Genomic DNA, 24,474 nt, shown 5'->3' on the forward strand with positions numbered 1-24,474 from the left:
CCAAGGAAGAGGCATATAAATTGGCTAGAAAGAGCAACAAACCTGACGACTGGGAGAAATTTAGAATTCAACCGAGGAGAACTAAGGGTTTCATTAAGAGAGGGAAATAGAGTACGAGAGGAAGCTTGCAGGGAACATAAAAACTGACTGCAAAAGCTTCTACAAATAAGTGAAGAGAAAAAGATTAGTAAAGACAAACGTAGGTCCCGTGCAGTCAGATCAGGTGAATTTATAATGAGGAACAAAGAAATAGCAGACCAATTGAACCAATTCTTCGGTTCTGTCTTCATGAAGGAAGATTCAAATAACCTTCCGAATGTACTAGGGGACAGATGGTCTAGTGCGAAGGAGGAACTGAAGGATATTAGGTGGGAAATTGTGTTAGGGAAATTGATGGGATTGAAGGCCGATAAATCCCCGGGGCCTGATAGTCTGCATCCCAGAGTACTTAAAGACGTGGCCCTAGAAATAGTGGATGCATTGGTGATCAATTTCCAACAGTCTATCGACTCGGGATCAGTTCCTATGGACTGGAGGGTAGCTAATCTAACACCACTTTTTAAAAAAGGAGGGAGAGAGAAAACGGGTCATTATAGACTGGTTAGCCTGACATCAGCAGTGGGGAAAATGTTTGAATCGATCATTAAGGACGAAATAGCAGCGCATTTGGAAAGCAGTGACAGGATCAGACCAAGTCAGCATGGATTTATGAAAGGGAAATCATGCTTGACGAATCTTCTGGAATTTTTTGAGGATGTAACTAGCAGAGTGGACAAGGGAGAACCAGTGGATGTGGTGTATTTGAACTTTCAAGAGGCTTTTGACAAGGTCCCGCACAAGAGATTGTTGTGCAAAATCAAAGCGCATGGTATTGGGGGTAATGTACTTGTGTGGATAGAGAACTGGTTGGCAGACAGGAAGCAGAGAGTCTGGATAAACGTGTCCTTTTCAGAATGGCAGGCAGTGACTAGTGGAGTGCCGCAGGGCTCAGTGCTGGGACCCCAGCTCTTTACAATATACATTAACGATTTACATGAAAGAATAGAGTGTAATATCTCCAAGTTTGCCGATGACACTACACTGGGTGACGGTGTGAGCTGGGAGGAGGATGCTCAGAGGCTGCAGGGTGACTTGGACAGGTTAGGTGAGTGGGCAAATGCATGGCAGATGCAGTATAATGTGGATAAATGTGAGGTTATCCATTTTTGGGGGCAAAAACACCAAGGCAGAATATAATCTGAATGGCGGCAGATTAGCAAATGGAGAGGTGCAAGGAGACCTGGGTGTCATGGTTCATCAGTCACTGAAAGTGGGCACGCAGGTACAGCAGGCGGTAAAGAAAGCAAATGGTATGTTGGCCTTCATAGCTTAGGGATTTGAATTTAGGAGCAGGGAGGTCTTAATGCAGTTCTACAGGGCCTTAGTGGGGCCTCACCTGGAATATTGTGTTCAGTTTTGGTCTCCAAATCGGAGGAAGGATGTTCTTGCTATTGAGGGAGTGCAGCGAAGGTTCACCAGACTGATTCCAGGGATGGCTGGACTGTGATACGAGGAGAGACTGGATCAACTGGGCCTTTATTAACTGAAGTTTAGAAGGATGAGAGGGGTTCTCATAGAAACATATAAGATTCTGACGGGACTGGACAGCTTAGATGCAGGACGAATGTTGCCGATACTGGGGAAGTCCAGAACCAGGGGACATAGTCTTAGGATAAGGGGTAGGCGATTCATGTCTGAGATGAGGAGAAACTTCTTCACTCAGAGATTGTTAACCTGTGGACTTCCCTGCTGCAGAAAATTGTTGATGCCAGTTCATTGGATATATTCAAGAGGGAGTTAGATATGGCCCTTATGGTTAAGGGGATCAAGGGATATGGAGAGAAAGCAGGAAAGGGTTACTGAAGGAATGATCAGCCATGATCTTATTGAATGGTGGTACAGGCTCGAAGGGCCGAATGGCCTACTCCTGCACCTATTTTCTATGTTTCTATGTGCATGAGGATTTTACTCTGTATGTTAGTTTCTGATACGAGAGCGTAGATTTTATCCTGTAGCTGTCAATTTCTGGTAATTGCCTGTAGGTTTCATTCTGTATCAAAAAGGACTACATTGCAACATAATTCTAAATGGACAGAGAGTGTTAAAAAAACAAACCTGAAGGCTCTGAGTCTCAAAGCGAGGAGCATTCGTGATAAGGTGGACGAATTAACTGCACAGATAGCTGTTAACGGATATGATGTAATTGGGATTACAGAGACATGGCTCCAGGGTAACCAAGGCTGGGAACTTAACATCCAGGGGTATTCAATATTCAGAACGATAGCCAGAAAGGAAAAGAAGGTGGGGTAGCGTTAATGGTTAAAGAGGAGGTTAATGCAATAGTAAGGAAGGACATTGGCTGGGATAATGTGGAATCTATATGGGTAGAGCTGCGAAACACCAATGGGCAGAAAACGTTAGTTGGGGTTGTGCACAGACCACCAAACAATAGTAGGGAGGTTGGGGATTGCATCAAACAGGAAATTAGGGATGCGTGGAATAAGGGTACAGCAGTTATCATGGGTGACTTTAGCCTACATATTGATTGGCTAACCAAAGTTGTTGCAATACTGTGGAGGAGGATTTCCTGGAGTGTACAAGGGACGGTTTTCTCGACCAATATGTCGAGAAACCAACTGGAGAGCAGGCCATCCTAGACTGTGTCCTGTGTAACGAGAGAGGATTAATTAGCAATCTGGTCTTGCGTGGCTCCATGGGGAAGAGTCACCATAATATGATAGAATTCTTCATTTCGGTGGAGACCGACACAGTTAACTCAGAGACTAGGTCCTGAACTTACAGGAAACTTCAATGGTATGAGACGTGATTTGGCTCGGATAAACTGGCGAATGATACTTAAAGCTTTGACAGTGCATAGGCAATGACAGACATTTAAAGATCACATGGATGTATTACAACTATTGTACATCCCTGTCTGGCATACAAATAAAACCGGAAAGGTGGCTCAACCGTGGCTAACAAGCGAAATTAGGCACAGTGTTAAATCCAAGGAAGGGGCATATAAATTGGCCAATAAAAGCAGCAAACCTGAGGACTGGAAGCAATTTAGAATTCAGCAAAGGAGGACTAAGGGTGTAATTAGGAAGGGGAAAATAGAATATAAGTGTAAGCTTGCAGGGAACATAAAAAACTGACTGCAAAAGTTTCTATAGATATGTGAAGAGAATAAAATTAGTGAAGTCTAATGCAGTCCCCTTGCAGTCAGAATCAGGTGAATTCATAATGTGGAATAAGGAAATGGCAGACCAATTGAACAAATACTTTGGTTCTGTCTTCACTAAGGAAGACACGAATAACCTTTCAAAAATACTAAGGACCGAGGATCTAGCGGGGAGGAGGAAATGAGGGAAATCCTTAATAGTCAGGAAATGGTTGTAGGGAAACTGATGGAACTGAAGGCCGATAAATCCCCAGGGCCTGATATTCTGCATCCCAGAGTAGTTAAAGAAGTGGCCCTAGAAATAGTAGATGTATTGGTGGTCATTTTCCCAAATTCCATGGACTCTGGATCAGTAACTATGGATTGGAGGGTAGCTAATGTAACCACTTTTTAAAAAGGAGAGAGAGAAAACAGGGAATTATAGGCCGGTTAGCCTGATATTGGTGGTGGGGAAAATGCTGGAATCAATTATTAAATATGTAATAGCAGAGCATTTGGAAAGCAGTGACAGGATCGGTCCAAGTCAGCATGGATTTATGAAAGGGAAATCAGGCTTGACAAATCTTCGAGATGTTTTTGAGGATGTAACTAGTAGAGTGGATAAGGGAGAACCAGTGGATGTGGTGTATTTGGACTTTCAAAAGGCTTTTGACAAGGTCCCACACAAGAGATTCGTTTGCAAAATTAAGGCACATGGTATTGCGGGTAATGTGTTGACATTGAGGGAGAACTGATTGGCAGACAGGAAGCAAAGAGTGGGAATAAACAGGTCCTTTTCAGAATGGCAGGCAGTGACTAGTGGGGTGCCGCAAGGTTCAGTGCTGGGATCTCAGTTATTTACAATATACATTAATTATTTAGACGAAGGAATTTAATGTAATAGCTCCAAGTTTGCAGATGACACTAAGCTGGGTGGCAGTGCGAGCTGTGAGGAGGATGCTAAGAGGCTGCAGGGTGACTTGGACAGGTTAGGTGAGTGGGCAATTGCATGGCAGATGCAGTATAATGTGGATAAATGTGAGGTTATCCACTTTGGTGGCAAAAACAGGAAGGCAGATTATCTGAATGGTGACAGGTTAGTAAAAGGCAAGGTGCAAAGAGACCTGGGTGTCATGGTACATCAGTCACTAAAGGTAGAAATGCAGGTGCAGCAGGCAGTAAAGAAAGCAACTGGCATGCTGGCCTTCATAGTGAGGCGATTTGAGTGTAGGAGCAGGGAGATTTTATTTCAGTTGTACAGGGCCTTGGTGAGACCACACCTTGAGTATTGTGTGCAGTTTTGGTCTCTTAATCTGAGCAAGGATGTGCTTGCTATTGAAGGAGTGCAGCGAAGTTTCACCAGACTAATTCCCGGGATGGCAGGACTGACATATGAAGAAAGACTGGATCAGCTAGGCTTACACTCACTGGAATTTACAAGAATGAGAGGGGATCTCATAGAAATATATACAATTATGACGGGACAGGACGGTTAGATGCAGGAAGAATATTCCCGATGTTGGAGAAGTCAAGAATCAGGGGTCACAGTCTAAGGATAAGGGGTAAGCCATAACGGATTGAAATGAGGAGAAACGTTTTCACCCAGAGAGTGGTAAACCTGTGGAATTCTCTATCACAGAAAGTTGGGGAGTCCAGTTCGTTGGATATATTCAAGAGTGAGTTCGATGTGGCCCTTACAGCTAAGAGGATCAGGGGGTATGGAGAGAATGCGGGAGTGGCGTACTGATGTTGCATGGTCAGCCATGATTATATTGAATGGTGGTGCAGCCTCAAATGTCCTGCTCCTGCACCTATTTTCTATGTTTCTATGTATTTTTCCATTCCTGCTGTGAGAGTGTGTATTTTGCGCTGTATCTGTCCATCTGATTCTCCTGCTCCATGTGGCTGTAAGATTCACAATGTAACTCTGCCACTTCGGATCACTGTGGGACTGACAGCTTCTGCTGCCTGTAACAATAGGATTGAGGCCAGTTCTGTCTCTCTGTGGTCTGTGAGTGATAATCTACTTACTGTGTGTGAGAAGGAGGTGCCTGCAGTGTTCCTTGTGTTCTGGGCGGAAGAAAGATCACATTTGTTCTGTCTGAAGAATTTTGCTCTGAGAATAAGACGAGAACATTAGTTCTAAGATATGGATGCGGGGGAGAGTATGATGTATCTGAGAGAGCAACAATGTATCTCTCGATCACCAACAACACGGTTCTGGAGAACTCAGTTCACCGAAACAATACAACCCGTCTTTAAAATATCTTCTCCCACACTCCTCTCCTGGTGCCTGCAATAGATGCACTTTGTGAAACTCCTCACATCCTCACTGTCAGGCTGTATTTCCACTGTTCACTGTGCAATAACAACAGGCACGGTGAGATTGGAACTGAATCAGGAACATTCACTGCTGATTTGGGGAAAGAAAGCAGCAATGATTTGAAAGAGCGAGGTGATTTACTTTCTCTGTTACCTTACACTGTCCACACAAAGCCCGAGAATGGCCTCTCCCTTCCCCCACTCACATCATGTTCCGGAACGAGTTCCTGCTTCACTCTGCCCCTTACACACAGTCCCCGAGGGAACTAAACCAGGAACGTTCACCACTGGTTTGGAGAGAGAAAGCAGCAGATTGTAAATAGCAGATTCTGACCAATCTGTCTCCCTTACCCTGGACACACACTGTCCACACACAGCCCAAGAATGGCCTCTCCCTTCCCCCACTCACACTACGCACTGACACTGGTCTTGGTCCACTCTGCCTCTTACACACAGCCCCCGACTCCCCCTGAACTCGCCCGGACGCAATGCCGATCTCTGAGCCCATCTGCGGACACGCTCCCAAAGCGCTGCACTGCTGTAAGGAGGCTGCTGCTCGCTGCCTTACCCCGGGGCCGCGATGTCACCATTCCCGGCTGTTTGAAACCATCTTCTTCCGCTCACTGAGTGAATGGCGATCACAGGCAGTGCTGGGTGAGGGGAGGGCGCATGCGCTCTTCTGCTCACTGGGAATCGACCCAGGGGGCGGGGCTTATTCGCGCATGCGCACCTCTCTGCACTAATTCAGCCTGTAAAAATCAAAGTGCACTTTTCCCAATTTAATTTTATCAGAATCTGAGCAAAGAATTCGGCCTGGGGGGAAAGGACAGAGGATGATTAAAGCTGGCAGCCTTGTCCCTTGAAGATGCTCAATTTGGGATCATTCCGTGCAGGGTGTTTCTCTCCATGAGCCCGTCTTCACAAAGCAATCCTGCAGAAACATCGGAGGGACCAGGGAGTGGGAGTGTTTGTTGGGACCGTGCAGGAGTTAATATCTGACAGAAACAGTCCGAGATCAGTTTAATTAGAGTAAAACACCCTGTCACAGAGTAATACCGAGCTGCAAGATTGAAGAGATTAAAACAGGCAAGCGAGGGTTAAATGTGGCCATTGTTTCTCTCACTCTCTGACACTGTCCCGCAGTGTGGGATTAATAATTTGTCTGTCTCTGGTACAATATCAGTGAGAGAGGAGACTGCATCTTCTGTCTCTCCAATGGGAACTTTCAGGATGAAACAGGACATCGCAGGTCAGTCTGGAACTGATCCTGTGCATATCTTTCTTTGTCTTACCGCCCTACCTCGCACTCTCCTGTCTCTCGCTCAGCCCTCTCCCCTCTCTCTGTCTCACTGTTGCTATCCGCTCTCTCTTGTACTGGATGTGAAGGCGGGATACTGTCATTTCGCGTGATGTGGAAACACTGTTGGAGGTGTAAGACTGATAATATCTCTATTTCTCTCTCTGGTGCAATACGTGAAGGTGTGGCACTGTTACGGAGCGTAATATGGAGACACTGATACAAAGTGTCTGTCTCTCTGTCTTTTCCGCTGGTGCTGTACATGAAGATGTGATACTATTACTGAGCTTAAGATGGAGACACAGTTCGGGAGTTTAAGAGTGATACTGTGTCTGTCTCTCTGATAGCCATCTCTGGGTGTTGAGTGTGGGATGGATCGGACACCAGTTGCTGTTATATGTCCCTCATTTTCGGAGGAGAGAGAGGCAAAGAGAGGCCGCAGGGGCGGTGAGCACATCATTTGTGTTTTCGTGTTCGTCAAACATATTTCTGCATTCCAACAATATAACAACTTAAAGCAGAGATGGGTTAAGCCAGCTACAGCTGTGATTGGCTCCTGCCCCTGAATCTGGGAACAGACACTGCGAGGAGCGCCGGCCTCAGAGTGTTTAACACTTACTGAGCTGGGAAACTACAACTCACCCGAGAATCGGCAGCATAGCCGATCGGAGAGTTAAACCTGTGCTGGGAACTGTAAATCTGGGAACAGTTTGTGTGTGAATGTGCAGATTTCAACATTGTGTGAGTGAGAGTGTGTTAAAGGGGCGGGCGGGTTAGACTAATGTCACTGTGTTTGTGTGTCCGCTCTCATCGCCGGATTACAGAGTCCCTCTCGTGTAAAATTCAAAGTTTTCCCTGTCACAGGATCGCCCTGCTGCCCTGCTCAGGCCTGAAGCTGGAATTAAACAGAAAGTTTGATTGAATTTCAAATTTCAGTCGAAAAAGAGAAAATATCCGCGATCGGCTGAGAGAGCGGGACCCGTGCAGCAATGAACCGGGTTTCAATCGAAATTGCTGCCTTCAATTCAGATGAAACTTTCTAGACAGCAAACATCCCGGTCTTGGGGACAGAAAGAAGCCAGTCTTGGAATGTGGAGGGCCCGAGTTGAATTGGAATCGGAGAGTAAGTGAGGAGAGAGAAACACAGAGAGGCTGGAGGGGCCTGGAGCTGACAGCAGGATGTCTCCATCCCATCCGCTCGCTGCGTTTAAGTTGCTCTGTGTCGCCGCCTCTCGTTTCATTTCTGACCCAGCTCTGACTGTCAGAGAGATTTTCCACAGAGTCGCGGACATGACTGATACTGCAGCCGCCGACACGGCTCCTCCTGTCGCCGCCGCTCAAACCAAGGCTCCCAACATGAAGAAGGTGGCGGCTCCCCGCTCCAAGCCAGCCGCTCCCAAGTTGGGCGAACAGATCCTCAAGTTTGTGGCCGATGGCAGTGATCGCAAGGGGATGTCCCTGGCTGCGATAAAGGAGGCTGTGGCGGCCAAAGGAGTCGATGTGGAGAAGCGCGGGTCCCAGATCAGGTTCAGTATCAAGAGGAATGTGACAAATGGTTCCTGAAGCAGAACAAGGGCACAGTCGCCTCGGGATCCTTCAAAGTCACTGAGAAGGAAACCCCAGGGAAAGTGGGAAGGGAGATGAAGAAACCTCCAGCCAAGAAATTTCCAGCCAAGAAAGCAGCGCCCAAAAAGTAAATAAAAAGGGCAACTTGAAAACATCTGAACCCAAAGTCCCTTCCCACAGCCACCCACGCCTCTCAGAAAAGAGCGGATCCTGGAAACAAATAATCCCTGTCCCGGGGCCGGGCTCAGATTCATGATAGAACTCATTGGAAATGATCCAAGGATCTGTCCCCCACCCCTCCCCCAGTGTCTGCACCCACCCCTCCCCCAGTGTCTGCACCCGCCCCTCCCCCAGTGTGCGCACCCACCCCTCCCTCAGTGTCTGCACCCACCCCTCTCCCAGTGTCTGCACGCGCCCTTCCCCCAGTGTCTGCACCCACACCACCCCAATTGTCTGTACCCTCCTCCCCCAGTGTCTGCACCCACCCCTCCCCCAGTGTCCGCACCCACCCCTCCCCCAGTTTCTGTACCCCCCTCCCCAGTGTCTGCACACACCTCTCCCCCAGTGTCTGCACACCCCCTCCCCCAGTGTCCGCGCACACCTCTCCCCCAGTGTCTGTACCCCCCTCCCCCAGTGTCTGCACCCACCCCTCCCCCAGTGTCTGCACCCACCCTCCCCCAGTGTCTGTACCCACCCCTCCCCCAGTGTCTGCACCCACACTTCCCCAGTGTCTGCACCCACCACTCCCCCAGTGTCTGCACCACCCCTCCCCCAGTGGCTGTACCCACCCCTCCCCCAGTCACTGCACCAACCCCTACCCCAGTGTCTGCACGAAACCCTCCCCCAGTGTCTAAACCCAGCCTTCCCCCAGTGTCTGCACCCCCCCTCCCCCAGTGTCGGCACACACCCTTCCCCAAGTGTCTGCACCCCCCCTCCCCCAGTGTCCACACACACCCCTCCCCCAGTGTCTGTACCCGCCCCTCCCCCAGTGTCTGCACCCACCCTTCCCCCAGTGCCTGCACCCACTCCTCCCCCAGTGTCCGCACCCACCCCTCCCCCAGTATCTGTACCCCCCTCCCCCAGTGTCTGCACCCACCCCTCCCCCAGTGCCCGCACCCACCCCTCCACCAGTGTCTGCACCCACTCCTCCCCCAGTGTCTGTACCCACTCCTCCCCCAGTGTCTGCACCCACCCATCCCCCAGTGTCTGCACCCACCCCTCCCCCAGTATCTGCACCGACCCCTCCCCCAGTGTCAGCACCTACCCCTCCCCCAGTATCTGTACCCCACTCCCGCAGTGCCAGCACCCACCCCTCCCCCAGTGTCTGCACCCACCATTCCCCCAGTGTCTGCACCCACCCCTCCCCCAGTGTATACACTCACCATTCCCCCAGTGTCTGCACCCACCCCTCCCCCAGTGTATGCACCCAACCCTCCCCCAGTGTATGCACCCATCCCCTCCCCCAGTATCTGAAGTAAAACACACAGAGAATGGAATGTCCGGCCCTGGCCTCACTGTAACTGGGGTTTTGTGTTCGGCTCCAGTCTCTGTTCCTGGTCATTGTCATTTCACAGATTCAGGGGCAGAGTCGCTGTGAGACGATGGTACTGGCAGCGATACCCCGCCTCACAACTCAAACCCCAAACACCAGGTTCTCCAAATCAGCTGGAATAAGGTGTTTGTAAACTGCTAAACCCGTCTGTGGGAGAAGATGGAATAAGGTCTGAGATTGACAGGGAAGGGACTATATAGGAGGGAATATTCGTGAGTGTTAATTATAATGGAAACTTATTTAAAATCTTGTGGTTCCTGGAAGCTTTGGATATGAATTACAAGGCTGTAAGAGACTGTGTGGAGCGCTGTGTATCGGTTCTATTGTGGAGAAAACAATTTTAAATTGGCGGTTGCAGAAAGCTGGAGGTGGAGCTGGAAGATCAGAGGCCGCGCTCTGCTCTGTCTCTCAATCTTTACTCTGTCTCCTCCCCTGCCTGGCTCGCCGTGGCTGTGTCAAGCGAATCTCGGTCCTGATCAACGAGAAGACCCGCGGGGTGCTGAAGGTTTACCTGGAGAATGTGATCAGGGACACGGTCACCTACACCGAGCATGCCAAGCGTAAGACGGTCACTGCCATGGATGTGGTGTACGCTCTGAAACGGCAGGGCCGCACTCTCTATGGATTCGCCGGCTGAACAACTCGACCCTTTCCCCCGGACACAACACAGCCACCCACCACCTCACAGAGAGAGCAGCGAACTGGGGATGGGAGTGTGGACAGTTTGGTTGGGAAATCATTTCAGCTATTTAATTAATGGAAAGAAAGACTTGCATTTATATAGCGCCTTACTCAACCACCGGACGCCTCAAAGCCAATGAAGACATTTTGTAATGTAGTCGCTGTAGGAATATGGGGATTATTAAATATTTTTGAACAATGTTTTAATATGAGAGATCAGAAACTCCGGGTGTCACGGTCACAATGAGCAGACGGAGATAGAAACATAGAAACATAGAAAATAGGTGCAGGAGTAGGCCATTCGGCGCCTCGAGTCTGCACCACCATTCAATAAGATCATGGCTGATCACTCCCTCAATACCCCATTCCTGCTTTCTCTCCATACGCCTTGATCCCTTTAGCCGTAAAGGCCATATCTAACTCCCTCCTGAATATATCCAAGAACTGGTATTAACAACTCTCGGCGGTAGAGAATTCCATAGGTTAACAACTCTCTGAGTGAAGAAGTTTCTCCTCATATCAGTCCTAAATGGCCTACTCCTTATCCTAAGACTGTGACCCCTGGTTCTGGACTTCCCCAACATCGGGAACATTCTTCCCGCATCTAACCTGTCCAGTCCCGTCAGAATCTTATACGTTTCACTCTGGAGCATCCACGATGCTGAGAATGACGTGAGTATCACGTGTAGCGAGTTGGTCTTACCGCAGGAGAAGGGTCCACAGCCAGCGAGGGAATGGAAGACCAGCAGGAAGAGTAGTGCAAGGAAGGTAGTGCAGGGGTCCCCTGTGGCATCCCACTGCAAAACAGATACACTGCTTTGAGTGCTGTTGAGGGGGATGACTCATCAGGAGAGGGCAGCAGCAGCCAAGTTCATGGCACCGTGGCTGGCTCTGTTGCACAGGAGGGCAGGAAAAAGTGTGGGTGAGCGATAATGATAGGGGATTCAATTGTAAGGGGAATAGATAGGCGTTTCTGCGGCCGGAAGCGAGACTCCAGGATGGTATGTTGCCTCCCTGGTGCAAGGGTCAAGGATGTCTCGGAGCGGGTGCAGGATATTCTAAAAAGGGAGGGAGAACAGCCAGTTGTCGTGGTGCACGTTGGTACCAACGACATAGGTAAAAAAAAGGGATGAGGTCCTACGAAATGAATTTAAGGAGCTAGGAGCTAAATTAAAAAGTAGGACCTCAAAAGTAGTAATCTCGGGATTGCTACCAGTGCCACGTGCTAGTCAGAGTAGGAATCGCCGGATAGCTCAGATGAATACGTGGCTTGAGCAATGGTGCAGCAGGGAGGGATTCAAATTCCTGGGGCATTGGAACTGTTATGGGGGAGGTGGGGCCAGTACAATCCGGACGGTCTGCACATGGGCAGAATCGGAAAAAATGTCCTCGGGGGAGTGTTTGCTAGTGCTGTTGGGGAGGAGTTAAACTAATATGGCAGGGGAATGGGAACCAATGCAGGGAGATAGAGGGAAACAAAAATGAGGCAAAAGCAAAAGACAGAAAGGAGATGAGGAAAAGTGGAGGGCACAGAAACACAGGGCAAAGAACAAAAAGGGCCATTGTACAGCAAAATTCTAAAAGGAGAGAGGGTGTTAAAAAAACAAGCCTGCACCGCCATTCAATATAATCATGGTTGATCATGCAACTTCAATACCCCACTCCCGCTTTCTCTCCCTATCCCTTGATCCCCTTAGCCGTATCAGTTCCAATGGAGTGGAGGGTAGCCAATGTAACCCCACTTTTTAAAAAAGGAGGGAGAGAGAAAACAGGGAATTATAGACCGGTCAGCCTGACATCGGTAGTGGGTAAAATGATGGAATCAATTATTAAGGATGTCATAGCAGTGCATTTGGAAAGAGGTGACATGATAGGTCCAAGTCAGCATGGATTTGTGAAAGGGAAATCATGCTTGACAAATCTTCTGGAATTTTTTGAGGATGTTTCCAGTAGAGTGGATAAGGGAGAACCAGTTGATGTGGTATATTTGGACTTTAATAAGGCGTTCGACAAGGTCCCACACAAGAGATTGATGTGCAAAGTTAGAGCACATGGGATTGGGGGTAGTGTACTGACATGGATTGAGAACTGGTTGTCAGACAGGAAGCAAAGAGTAGGAGTAAATGGGTACTTTTCAGAATGGCAGGCAGTGACTAGTGGGGTACCGCAAGGTTCTGTGCTGGGGCCCCAGCTGTTTACACTGTACATTAATGATTTAGATGAGGGGATTAAATGTAGTATCTCCAAATTTGCGGATGACACTAAGTTGGGTGGCAGTGTGAGCTGCGAGGAGGATGCTGTGAGGCTGCAGAGGGACTTGGATAGGTTAGGTCAGTGGGCAAATGCATGGCAGATGAAGTATAATGTGGATAAATGTGAGGTTATCCACTTTGGTGGTAAGAACAGAGAGACATACAATTATCTGAATGGTGACAGATTAGGAAAAGGGGAGGTGCAAAGAGACCTGGGTGTCATGGTACATCAGTCATTGAAGGTTGGCATGCAGGTGCAGCAGGCGGTTAAGTAAGCAAATGGCATGTTGGCCTTCATAGCAAGGGGATTTGAGTACAGGGGCAGGGAGGTGTTGCTACAGTTGTACAGAGCATTGGTGAGGCCACACCTGGAGTATTGTGTACAGTTTTGGTCTCCTAACCTGAGGAAGGACATTCTTGCTATTGAGGGAGTGCAGCGAAGGTTCACCAGACTGATTCCCGGGATGGCGGGACTGACCTATCAAGAAAGACTGGATCAACTGGGCTTGTATTCACTGGAGTTCAGAAGAATGAGAGGGCACCTCATAGAAACATTTAAAATTCTGACGGGGTTAGACAGGTTAGATGCAGGAAGAATGTTCCCAATGTTGGGGAAGTCCAGAACCAGAGGTCACAGTCTAAGGGTAAGGGGTAAGCCATTTAGGACCGAGATGCGGAGGAACCTCTTCACCCAGAGAGTGGTGAACCTGTGGAATTCTCTACCACAGAAAGTTGTTGAGGCCAATTCACTAAATATATTCAAAAAGGAGTTAGATGAGGTCCTTACTATTAGGGGGATCAAGGGGTATGGCGAGAAAGCAGGAATTGGGTACTGAAGTTGAATGTTCAGCCATGAACTCATTGAATGGCGGTGCAGGCTAGAAGGGCCGAATGGCCTACTCCTGCACCTATTTTCTATGTTTCTATGTTTCTATGTAAGGGCCACATCTAACTCCCTCTTGAATATATCCAACGAACTGGACTCCACAACTTTCTGTGGTAGAGAATTCCACAGGGTTACCACTCTCTGGGTGAAAAAGTTTCTCCTCATTTCAGTCCGACATGGCTTACCCCTTATCGTTAGACTGTGACCCCTGATTCTGGACTTCCCCAACATCGGGAACATTCTTCCTGCATCTAACCTGTCCAGTCCTGTCATAATTTTATATGTTTCTATGAGATCCCCTCTCATTCTTCTAAATTTCAGTGAGTGTAAGCCTAGCCGATCCATTCTTTCCTCATATGTCAGTCCTGCCTCCCGGAAATTAGTCTGGTGAACCTTAGCTGCACTCCATCAATAGCAAGCACGTAATTGCTCAGATTAAGAGACCAAAACTGCACACCATACTCAAGGTGTGGTCTCACCAAGGCCCTGTACAACTGCAGTAACACCTCCCTGCTCCTACACTCAAATCCTCTCGCTATGAAGGCCAGCATGCCAGTTGCTTTCTTTACTGCCTGCTGTACCTGCATGCTTACGTTCAGTGACTGATGTTCAGGTCTCTTTGAACCTCCCCTTTTACTGGTCTGTCACCATTCAGGTAATAATCTGCCTTCCTGTTTTTGCCACCAAAGTGGATAACCTCTCATTTATCCACATTATACTGCATCTGCCATGTAATTGCCCATTCACCTAACCTGTCCAAGTCACCCTGCAGCCTCTTCGCATCCTCCTCACAGCTCACACTGCCATCCAGCTTAGTGTCATCTGCAAACTTGGAGATATTACTTTCAATTCCAACATTTAAATCATTAATATATATTGTCAATAGCTGGGATCCCAGCACTGAATGTTGTGGCACCCCACTAGTCACTGTCTGCCATTCTGAAAAGGATCCGTTTATTCCCACTCTTTGCTTCCTGTCTGCCAACCAGTTCTGCCTCCACGTCAATACATTACCTCCAATACCATGTGCTTTAATTTTTCACACTAATCTCTGGTGTGGGACCTTGTCAAAAGCCTTTTGAAATTCCAAATACACCACATCCACTGGTTCTCCCTTATCCACTCTACTAGTTACATCCTCAAAAACCTCTAGAAGATTTGTCAAGCATGACTTCCCCTTCATAAATCCATGCTGACTTGGACCGATCCTGTCACTGCTTTCCAAATGCTCTGCTATTACATCTTCAATAATTGATTCCAGCATTTTCCCCACCATCGATATCAGGCTAACTGGTCTATAATTCCCTGTTTTCTCTCTCCCTCCTTTTTTAAAAAGTGGGGTTAAATTAGCTACCCTCCAATCCATAGGTACTGATCCAGATTCCATGGAATTTTGAAAAATGACCACCAATGCATCTACTATTTCTAGGGCCACTTCTTTAACTACTCTGGGATGCAGACTATCAGACCCTGGGGATTTATCGACCTTCAGTTTCCCTGCAACCATTTCCTGACTAATAAGGATTTCCCTCAGTTCCTCCTTCCCGCTAGACCCTCGGTCCCCTAGTATTTTTGGGAGGTTATTCGGGTCTTCCTTAGTGAAGACAGAACCAAAGTCTTTGTTCAGTTCGTCTGCCATTTCCTTGTTCCCCATTATGAAGTCATCTGATTCTCATTGCAAGGGGCCTACATTAGACTTCACTAATCTTTTTCTCTTCACATATCGAAAGAAGCTTTTGCAGTCAGTTTTTATGTTTCCTGCAAGCTTACTCTCATATTCTATTTTCCACCTCTTAATTACACCCTTAGTCCTCCTCTGCTGAATTCTAAATTTCTCCCAGTCCTCAGGTTTGCTGCTTTTTCAGGCCAATTTATATGCCTCTTCCTTGGATTTAACACTGTCCCTAATTTCCCTTGTGAGCCACGGTTGAGCCACCTTTCCCGTTTTATTTTTACGCCAGACAGGGATGTACAATAGTTGTAATTCATCCATGTGATCTTTAAATGTCTGCCATTGCCTATCCACCGTCAACCCTTTAAGTATCATTCGCCAGTTTATCACAGCCAAATCACGACTCATACCATCGAAGTTTCCTTTAAGTTCCGGACCCTAGTCTCTGAGTTAACTGGGTTGCTCTCCATCTTAATGAAGAATTCTACCATATTATGGTCACTCTTCCCCAAGGAGCCATGCACGATTAGATTGCTAATTAATCCTCTCTCGTTACACAAAACTCAGTCTAGGATGGCCTGCTCTCCTGTCGGTTCCTCGACATATTGGTCTAGAAAACCTCCCTTATACACTCTAGGAAATCTTCCACCAGAGTATTGCTACAAGTTTGGTTAGCCCAATCAATATGAAGGTTAAAGTCACCCATGATAACTGCTGTACCCTTATTGCACGCGTCCTTAATTTCCTGTTTGATGCAATCCCCAACCTCGCTACTAGTGTTTGGTGGTCTGTACACAACCCCAACTAACGTTTTCTGCCCTTTAATGTTTCGCAGCTCTACCCATATAGATTCCACATCATCCCAGCTAATGTCCTTCCTTACTATTCCATTAACCTCCTCTTTAGCGCTACCCCACCTCCTTTTCCTTTCTGGCTATTCTTACTGAATATTGAATACTCCTGGATGTTATGCTCCCAGCTTTGGTTACTCTGGAGCCATGTCTCTGTAATCCCAATTACATCATATCCGTTAACAGCTATCTGCGCAGTTACTTTGTCCACCTTATTACGAATGCTTCTCGCTTTGTGACTCTGAGCCTTCAGGCTTGTTTTTTTTAAACTCTTTGTCCTTTTAGAATTATGTTGTAATGTGGCCCTTTTTGATACAGAATGAAACCCACAGGCAATTACCAGAAATTCACAGGTACAGGATAAAATCCACCTCTCGTATCAGAAACTAACATACAGAGTAAAACCCTCATCCACATCCCAGAGGTGGACAGATAGAATCAAATCCACACTCCCATACCAGACATCCACTACATAAGAAAATAAGAACATAAGAAATAGGAGCACGAGTAGGCCATACGGCCCCTCGAGCCTGCTCCACCATTTAATATGATCATGGCTGATCGGATCATGGACTCAGCTTCACTTCCCTGCCCGTTCCCCATAACCCCTTATTCCCTTATCGGTTAAGACACTGTCTATCTCTGTCTTAAATATATTCAATGTCCCAGCTTACACACCCTCTGAGGCAGCGAATTCCACAAGTTTACAACCCTCAGAGAAGAAATTCCTCCTCCTCTCAGTTTTAAATGGGGGGGGCCCTTATTCTAAGATTATGCCCCCGAGTTCTGGTCTCCCGTATCAGTGAAAACATCCTCTCTGCGACTACCTTGTCAAGCCCACTCATAATCTTATACGTTTCGATAAATCACCTTTCATTCATTCTTCTGAATTCAATGAGTAGAGGCCCAACCTCCTCAACCTTTTCTCATAAGTCAACCCCCTCATCTCTGGAATCAACCTAGTGAACCTTCTCTCAACTTCCTCTAAAGCAAGTATATCCTTTCATAAATATGGAGACCAAAACTGCACGCAGTATTCCAGGTGTGGCCTCACCAATACCCTGTGTAACTGTAGCAAGACCTCCCTGCTTTTATACTCCAGCCCCTTTGCAATAAAGGCCAAGATTGCATTGGTCTTCCTGATCACTTGCTGCATCTGCATACTAACCTTTTGTATTTCATGCACAAGTACCCCCAAGTCCTGTTGTACTGCAGCACTTTGCAATCTTTCTCCATTCAAATAATAACTTGCTCTTTGAGTTTTTTTCTGCCATAATGCATCACTTCACTATTATGTTTCCAACATTACACTCTATCTGCCAAATTATTGCCCACTTACTTAGCCTATCTGTGTCCTTTTGCAGATTTTTTGTGTCCTCCTCACACATTGCTTTTCCTCCCATCTTTGTATCAGCAGCAGACTTGGCTACGTTACATAGAAACATAGAAAATAAGTTCAGGAGTTGGCCATTCGGCCCTTCTAGCCTGCACCACCATTCAATGAGTTCATGGCTGAACATGCAACTTCAGAACCCCATTTCTGCTTTATCGCCATACCCCTTGATCCCCCTCGTAGTAAGGACTTCATCTAATTCCTTTTTGAATATATTTAGTGAATTGGCCTCAACAACGTTCTGTGGTAGAGAATTCCACAGGTTCACCACACTCAGGGTGAATAAGTTTCTCCTCATCTCGGTCCTAAATGGCTTACCCCTTATCCTTAGAGTGTGACCCCTGGTTCTGGACTTCCCCAACATTGGGAATATTCTTCCTGCATCTAACCTGTCTAAACCCATCAGAATTTTAAACATTTCTATGAGGTCCCCTCTCATTCTTCTGAACTCCAGTGAATACACGCCCACTTGATCCACTTCATAGGTCAGTCCCGCCATCCCGGGAATCAGTCTGGTAAACCTTCGCTGCACTCCCTCTATAGCAAGAATGTCCTTCCTCAAGTTAGGAGACCAAAACTGTACACAATACTCCAAGTGTGGCCTCACCAAGGCCCTGTACAACTGTAGCAACACCTCCCTGCCCCTGTACTCAAATCCCCTCGCTATGAAGGCCAACATGCCATTTGCTTTCTTAACCGCCTGCTGTACCTGCATGCCAACCTTCAATGACTGATGGACCATGACACCCAGGTCTCGTTGCACCTCCCTTTTCCTAATCTGTCACCATTCAGATAATAGTCTGTCTCTCTGTTTTTACCACCAAATTGGATAACCTCACATTTATCCACATTATACTTCATCTGCCATGCATTTGCCCACTCACCTAACCTATCCTAGTCACTCTGCAGCCTCATAGCATCCTCCTCGCAGCTCACACTGCCAACCAACTTAGTGCCATCCGCAAATTTGGAGATACTACATTTAATCCCCTCGTCTAAATCATTAATGTACAGTGTAAACAGCTGGGGCCCCAGCACAGAACCTTGCGGTACCCCACTATTCACTGCCTGCCATTCTGAAAAGTACCCATTTACTCCAACTCTTTGCTTCCTGTCTGACAACCAGTTCTCAATCCATGTCGGCACACTACCCCCAATCCCATGTGCTTCAACTTTGCACATTAATCTCTTGTGTGGGACCTTGTCGAAAGCCTTCTGAAAGTCCAAATATACCACATCAACTGGTTCTCCCTTGTCCACTCTACTGGAAACATCCTCAAACATTCCAGAAGATTTGTGAAGCATGATTTCCCTTTCACAAATCCATGCTGACTTGGACCTATCATGTCACCTCTTTCCAAATGCGCTGCTATGACATTCTTAAAAATTGATTCCATCATTTTACCCACTACTGAGGTCAGGCTGACCGGTCCATAATACCCTGTTTTCTCTCACCCTTCTTTTTTTTTAAAAAGTGGGGATACATTGGCTACCCTCCACTCGATAGGAACTGATCCAGATTACTCTGGGATGCAGTCCATCAAGCCCTGGAGATTTATCGGCCTTCAATCCCATCAATTTCTCCAACACACTTTCCTGACTAATAAGGCTTTCCCTCAGTTCCTCCTTCTTACTAGACCCTCTGACCCCTTTTATATCCGGAAGGTTGTTTGTGTCCTGCTTCATGAATACCGAACCAAAGTACTTGTTCAATTGGTCTGCCATTTCTTTTTTCCCCTTTATGACTTCCCCTGATTCTGACTACAGGGGACCTATGTTTGTCTTTACTAACCTTTTTCTCTTTACATATCTATAGAAACTTTTGCAGTCCGTCTTAATGTTTCCTGCAAGCTTCTTCTCGTACTCCATTTTCCCTGCCCTATTCAAACCCTTTGTCGTCCTCTGCTGAGTTCTAAATTTCTCCCAGTGCCCAGGTTCACTGCTATTTCTGGCCAATTTGCATGCCTCTTCCTTGGCTTTAATACTATCCCTGATTTCCCTTGATAGCCACAGTTGAGCCACCTTCCCTTTTTTATTTTTACACCAGACAGGAATGTACAATTGTTGTAGTTCATCCATGCGGTCTCTAAATGTCTGCCATTGCCCATCCACAGTCAATCCCTTAAGTATCATTCATCAATCTATCCTAGTCAATTCACGCCTCATACCTTCAAAGTTACCCTTCTTTAAGTTCTGGACCATGGTCTCTGAATTAATGATTTCATTCTCCATCCTAATGTAGAATTCCACCATATTATGGTCACTCTTCCCCAAGGGGCCTCGCACAACGAGATTGCTAATTAATCCTCACTCCTTAAACAACACCCATTCTAAGATGGCCTCCCCCCAAGTTGGTACTTCGTCATATTGGTCTAGAAAACCATCCCTTTTGCAGTCCAGGAAATCCTCCTCCACCGTATAGCTTCCAGTTTGGTTAGCCCAATCTATATGCATATTAAAGTCACCCATTATAACTGCTGCACCTTTATTGCATGCACCCCTAATTTCCTGTTTGATGCCCTCCCCAACATCATTACTAATGTTTGGAGGTCTGTACACAACAGCCACTAACGTTTTTTGCCCTTTGGTGTTCTGCAGCTCTACCCATATAGGTTCCACATCATCCAAGCTAATGTCCTGCCTAACTATTGCATTAATCTCCTCTTTAACCAGCAATGCTACCCCACCTCCTTTTTCTTTATTCTATCCTTCCTGAATGTTGAATACCCCTGGATGTTGAGTTCCCAGCCCTGATCATCCTGGAGCCACGTCTCTGTAATCCCAATCACATCATATCTGTTAACATCTATTTGCACAGTTAATTCATCCACTTTATTACGGATACTCTTTGCATTAAGATACAAAGCCTTCAGACTTGTTTTTTTAACACCCTTTGTCCTTTTAGAATTTTGCCGTACAGTGGCCCCCCGGTCCCTTCTTCCAAGTCGTTAATATAGATTGTAAATAGTTGGGTTCCCAGCACTGATGCCTGCGGCACCCCACTCATTACTGATTGCCAACCCGAGAATGAACCATTTACCCAGACTCTCTGTTATCTGTTAGTTAGCCAATCCTCTATCCATGCTAATATATTACCCCCAGCCCCGTGAACTTTTATCTTGTGCAGTAACCTTTTATGTGGCACCTTGTCAAATGCCTTCTGGAAGTCCAAATACACCACGCCCACTTTATCCACCCTGGCCCATGATGTGAAGTGGAACATAATTCATCGAAAGCACCTCTGACGGTATTGAGGAGAAACTGACCGACTAAATGTGAAAAATGAATTCCTGAATGTTTTGTATTGTACAAGACAAAAATAGAAAGAATGCATTTCTTCCAAATGTCCAGGCCTGGTCTGAATGATGGATTAGTGATTTTGAGATGAGATAAAATTATAACTTTCGCATACTGTTTAGAAATAGACTGATATTTGTGGATAAAAATATTTTTTTCAGAATTTTTTTCAACATGGTACAAGCAGAGAAGGTGTTTGATGACTTATGCCTTTGCCCAATAGAGAACTGATTTAGTTGGCTACTATTGCATATTTTCTTCTAATTTTTTAAAGTTTTGATTTGCTGTGTATTTCAAGTTCCAAGATCCAAGTCCACCTGTTTTGAATAACACCAAAAATGAAAATAATCATTGCATTTAGGATAAGGGGTAGGCCATTTAGGACTGAGATGAGGAGAAACTTCTTCACTCAAGAGAGCTGTTAACCTGTGGAATTCCCTGTCTCAGAGAGTTGTTGATGCCAGTTCACTGGATATATTCAAGAGGGAGTTAGATATGGCTCTTGCGGTTAAGGGGATCAAGAGGTATGGAGAGAAAGCAGGAAAGGGGTACTGAAGGAATGATCAGCCATGATATTGAATGGCGGTGCAGGCTCGAAGGGCCGAATGGCCAACACCTGCACCTATTTTTCTATGTTTCTATGTTCGTTACATGCGCAAAGAATTCTAGCAAATTTGTCAAACTTAACTTCCCCTTCATAAATCCATGCTGACTCTGCCTGACCGAATTATGTTTTTCCAAATGTAATGGTAATGCTTCTTTAAGAATGAACTCTTCAACATTTTCCCAACCACAGATGTTAGGCTAACTGGTCTATAGTTTCCTGCTTTTTGTCTGCCTCCTTTTTAACCGAGCGCGGCCCTCGGTCCCCGGGCGACACCGAGCGCGGCCCTCGGTCCCCGGGCGACAGCGAGCGCGGCCCTCGGTCCCCGGGCGACACCGAGCGCGGCCCTCGGTCCCCGGGCGACACCGAGCGCGGCCCTCGGTCCCCGGGCCACACCGAGAGCGGACCTCGGTCCCCTGGCGATACCGAGCGCGGCCCTCGGTCCTCGGTCGACAGCGAGCGCGGCCCTCCGTCCCCGGGCGACACCGAGCGCGGCTCTCAGGCCCTGAGTCAGAGCCACCGGGCCCAGCACCAGCAACCCCCGGGGGCAGCATCTCCCCCACACCAGGAAAACAACAACTTACATTTATACAGCAGGCCCAGCAATTCCCAGACGCTCTGTATCAGGTGGGCGCTGGATGTGGAAGTCACTAACTGGCCTCCTGTGTGGGTCTGTTTGTTGCATCAGTTTGAGCTGGATGGAGAGTGGGGAGAAGCTGCTGGGTTTCACCCCCTGTACTTCTGGGCCCAGTGGGACCAACAATTTCCCATGTGGGCCTGTCGAGGGAGGTGGGTTCCCTTCCCTGAAGGACAGTAGTGACCCAGATGTGTTTTTACGACAATCCGGCAGCTTTCATGGTCACTTTTTTCTCGTGCCGGCCCCACGAATGACCAGATTCATTCAGCTCAATTTCACAACCTGCCTTTGTGTTTTTGTGGGTTCTCTCACACTACCTTTTCCTGTTTGAAATTCACTTTACAGGGTGTTAAAAGGGGAGGATTTGTAGACTGGAAGCTCAAACCAAACATCACCTCAAGATGTGACAGTCACTCGCTACATCGGGACTGGAATATCATCAGCTTTTGAGCATGGAAGCAGAAGGCACCGTTCACAGTGGGGAGAAACGGTACACGTGCTCTGTGTGTGGACAAGGCTTCAGCCAATCATCCAAACTGGAGAGACACAAGTGCAGTCACACTGGGGAGAAACCGTGTAAATGTGGGGATTGTGGGAAGGGATTCACTCAGTTGTCCAACATGCTGAGACACCAGCGAGTTCACACTGGGGAGAGACCATTCACCTGCTCCGACTGTGGGAAGGGATTCACTACATCATCTGACCTGCGGACACACCAGCGAGTTCACACTGGGGAGAGACCATTCACCTGCTCCGATTGTGGGAAGGGATTCACTACATCATCCCACCTGCTGCAACACCAGCGAGTTCACACTGGGGAGAGACCATTCACCTGCTCCGATTGTGGGAAGGGATTCACTACATCATCCCACCTTCTGACACACCAGCGAGTTCACACTGGGGAGAGACCTTGTAAATGTTCTGAGTGTGAGAAGTGTTTTAAAAGCAAAGAGTAACTGATGAGACAACAGCGACTTCACACTGGAGAGAGGCCGTTCAGCTGCTCTGAGATTGAAAAGGGATTCACTACCTCAACCAAGCTGCTAACACACCAGCGAGTTCACACTGGGCAGAGGCCGTTCACCTGCTCTGAGTGTGGGAAGGGATTCTCTCTTTCAGGCAACCTGCTGAGACATCAGCGAGTTCACAAGTGACTGCAGGGGTTGGATTCTGCTGTTATTGACATCCCGGACTGAATCGTGTTCATTCTGACAGTTGGGGTTTATAACTCCTGTAACACTGATGGTAATAACTCCTGAAATCGACTAGAGTTTAATATTTGGGATAAAGACACACAAATTAGTGTTGCTTTCAACACAATGCTGTGGATTTTTGTCTTTCTCACCTGAGTGTTTAGCATCACCTGACTGGAGCTGAGAAAGAACATTCTGTGGGGAGGATCTTACAGGGGGATCAGAATTTCAGCCTGGAAACTGACCTTCAGTGCCACACGTCGATCTCATTCTTCTCAACTCCAATGTGTATAGGTACAACCTACTCAACCTACTCAACCATAAGTCAATCCCCTCATCTCTGGAATCAACTCCGGAATCTGCAGCAGACATGAGCAAGGACCTGAGGCTTATTAAAAGACACATATTTCATTACAGACAAGGTTACACTGGGAGAAATGTTCAGTTAGAACATAAGTAATAGGAGCAGGAGTAGGCCATTTGGCCCCTCGGGCGTGCTCCGCCATTCAATAAGATCATGGCTGATCTGATCATGGACTCAGTTCCACTTCCCTGCCCACTCCCCATAACCCTTTACTCCCTTAGCGCTCAAAAATCTGTCTATTTCCGCCTTAAATATATTCAAAGACCCTGCCTCCACAGCTCTCCTGGGCAGAGAATTCCACAGATTTACAACCCTCAGAGAAGAAATTCCTCGTCTCTGTTTTAATTGGGTGGCCCCTTATTTTAAGACTATGTCCCCTAGTTTTAGATTCCCGTGTAAGTGGAACTGTCATCTCTGCATCCACCTATCAAGCCCCCCTCATTATCTTATATTTTGATAAAATCACATCTCATTCTTCTGAACTCCAATGTGTTTAGGCCCAACCTACTCAAGCTATCTTCATAAGTCAACCCGCTCATCTCCGGAATCAACCTAGTGAACCTTCTCTGAAGTGCCTGCAATGCAAGTATATCCTTCCTTAAATACGGAGAACAAAATACGGAGTCCATTATAGGAAAAATGCCGAGCAAACCAGCAGCACACTGGCATCTTTACAGTATCTCATTGGCCGACAGGCTTTTCTTAAAT

At 47.1% G+C, this 24,474-nt stretch overlaps 2 pseudogenes; one reads left to right on the forward strand and one right to left on the reverse strand.

Annotated features, from left to right (window-relative positions):
* The window catches only part of LOC139239569 (zinc finger protein 271-like), a 55,219-nt pseudogene that overhangs the window by 8,617 nt on the left and 22,128 nt on the right, over positions 1-24,474 (reverse strand).
* LOC139239589 (zinc finger protein 436-like) lies at positions 8,459-23,315 on the forward strand (annotated as a pseudogene).

Source organism: Pristiophorus japonicus, chromosome 28, assembly GCF_044704955.1.
Source record: "Pristiophorus japonicus isolate sPriJap1 chromosome 28, sPriJap1.hap1, whole genome shotgun sequence".
Classification (NCBI taxonomy): domain Eukaryota; kingdom Metazoa; phylum Chordata; class Chondrichthyes; family Pristiophoridae; genus Pristiophorus; species Pristiophorus japonicus.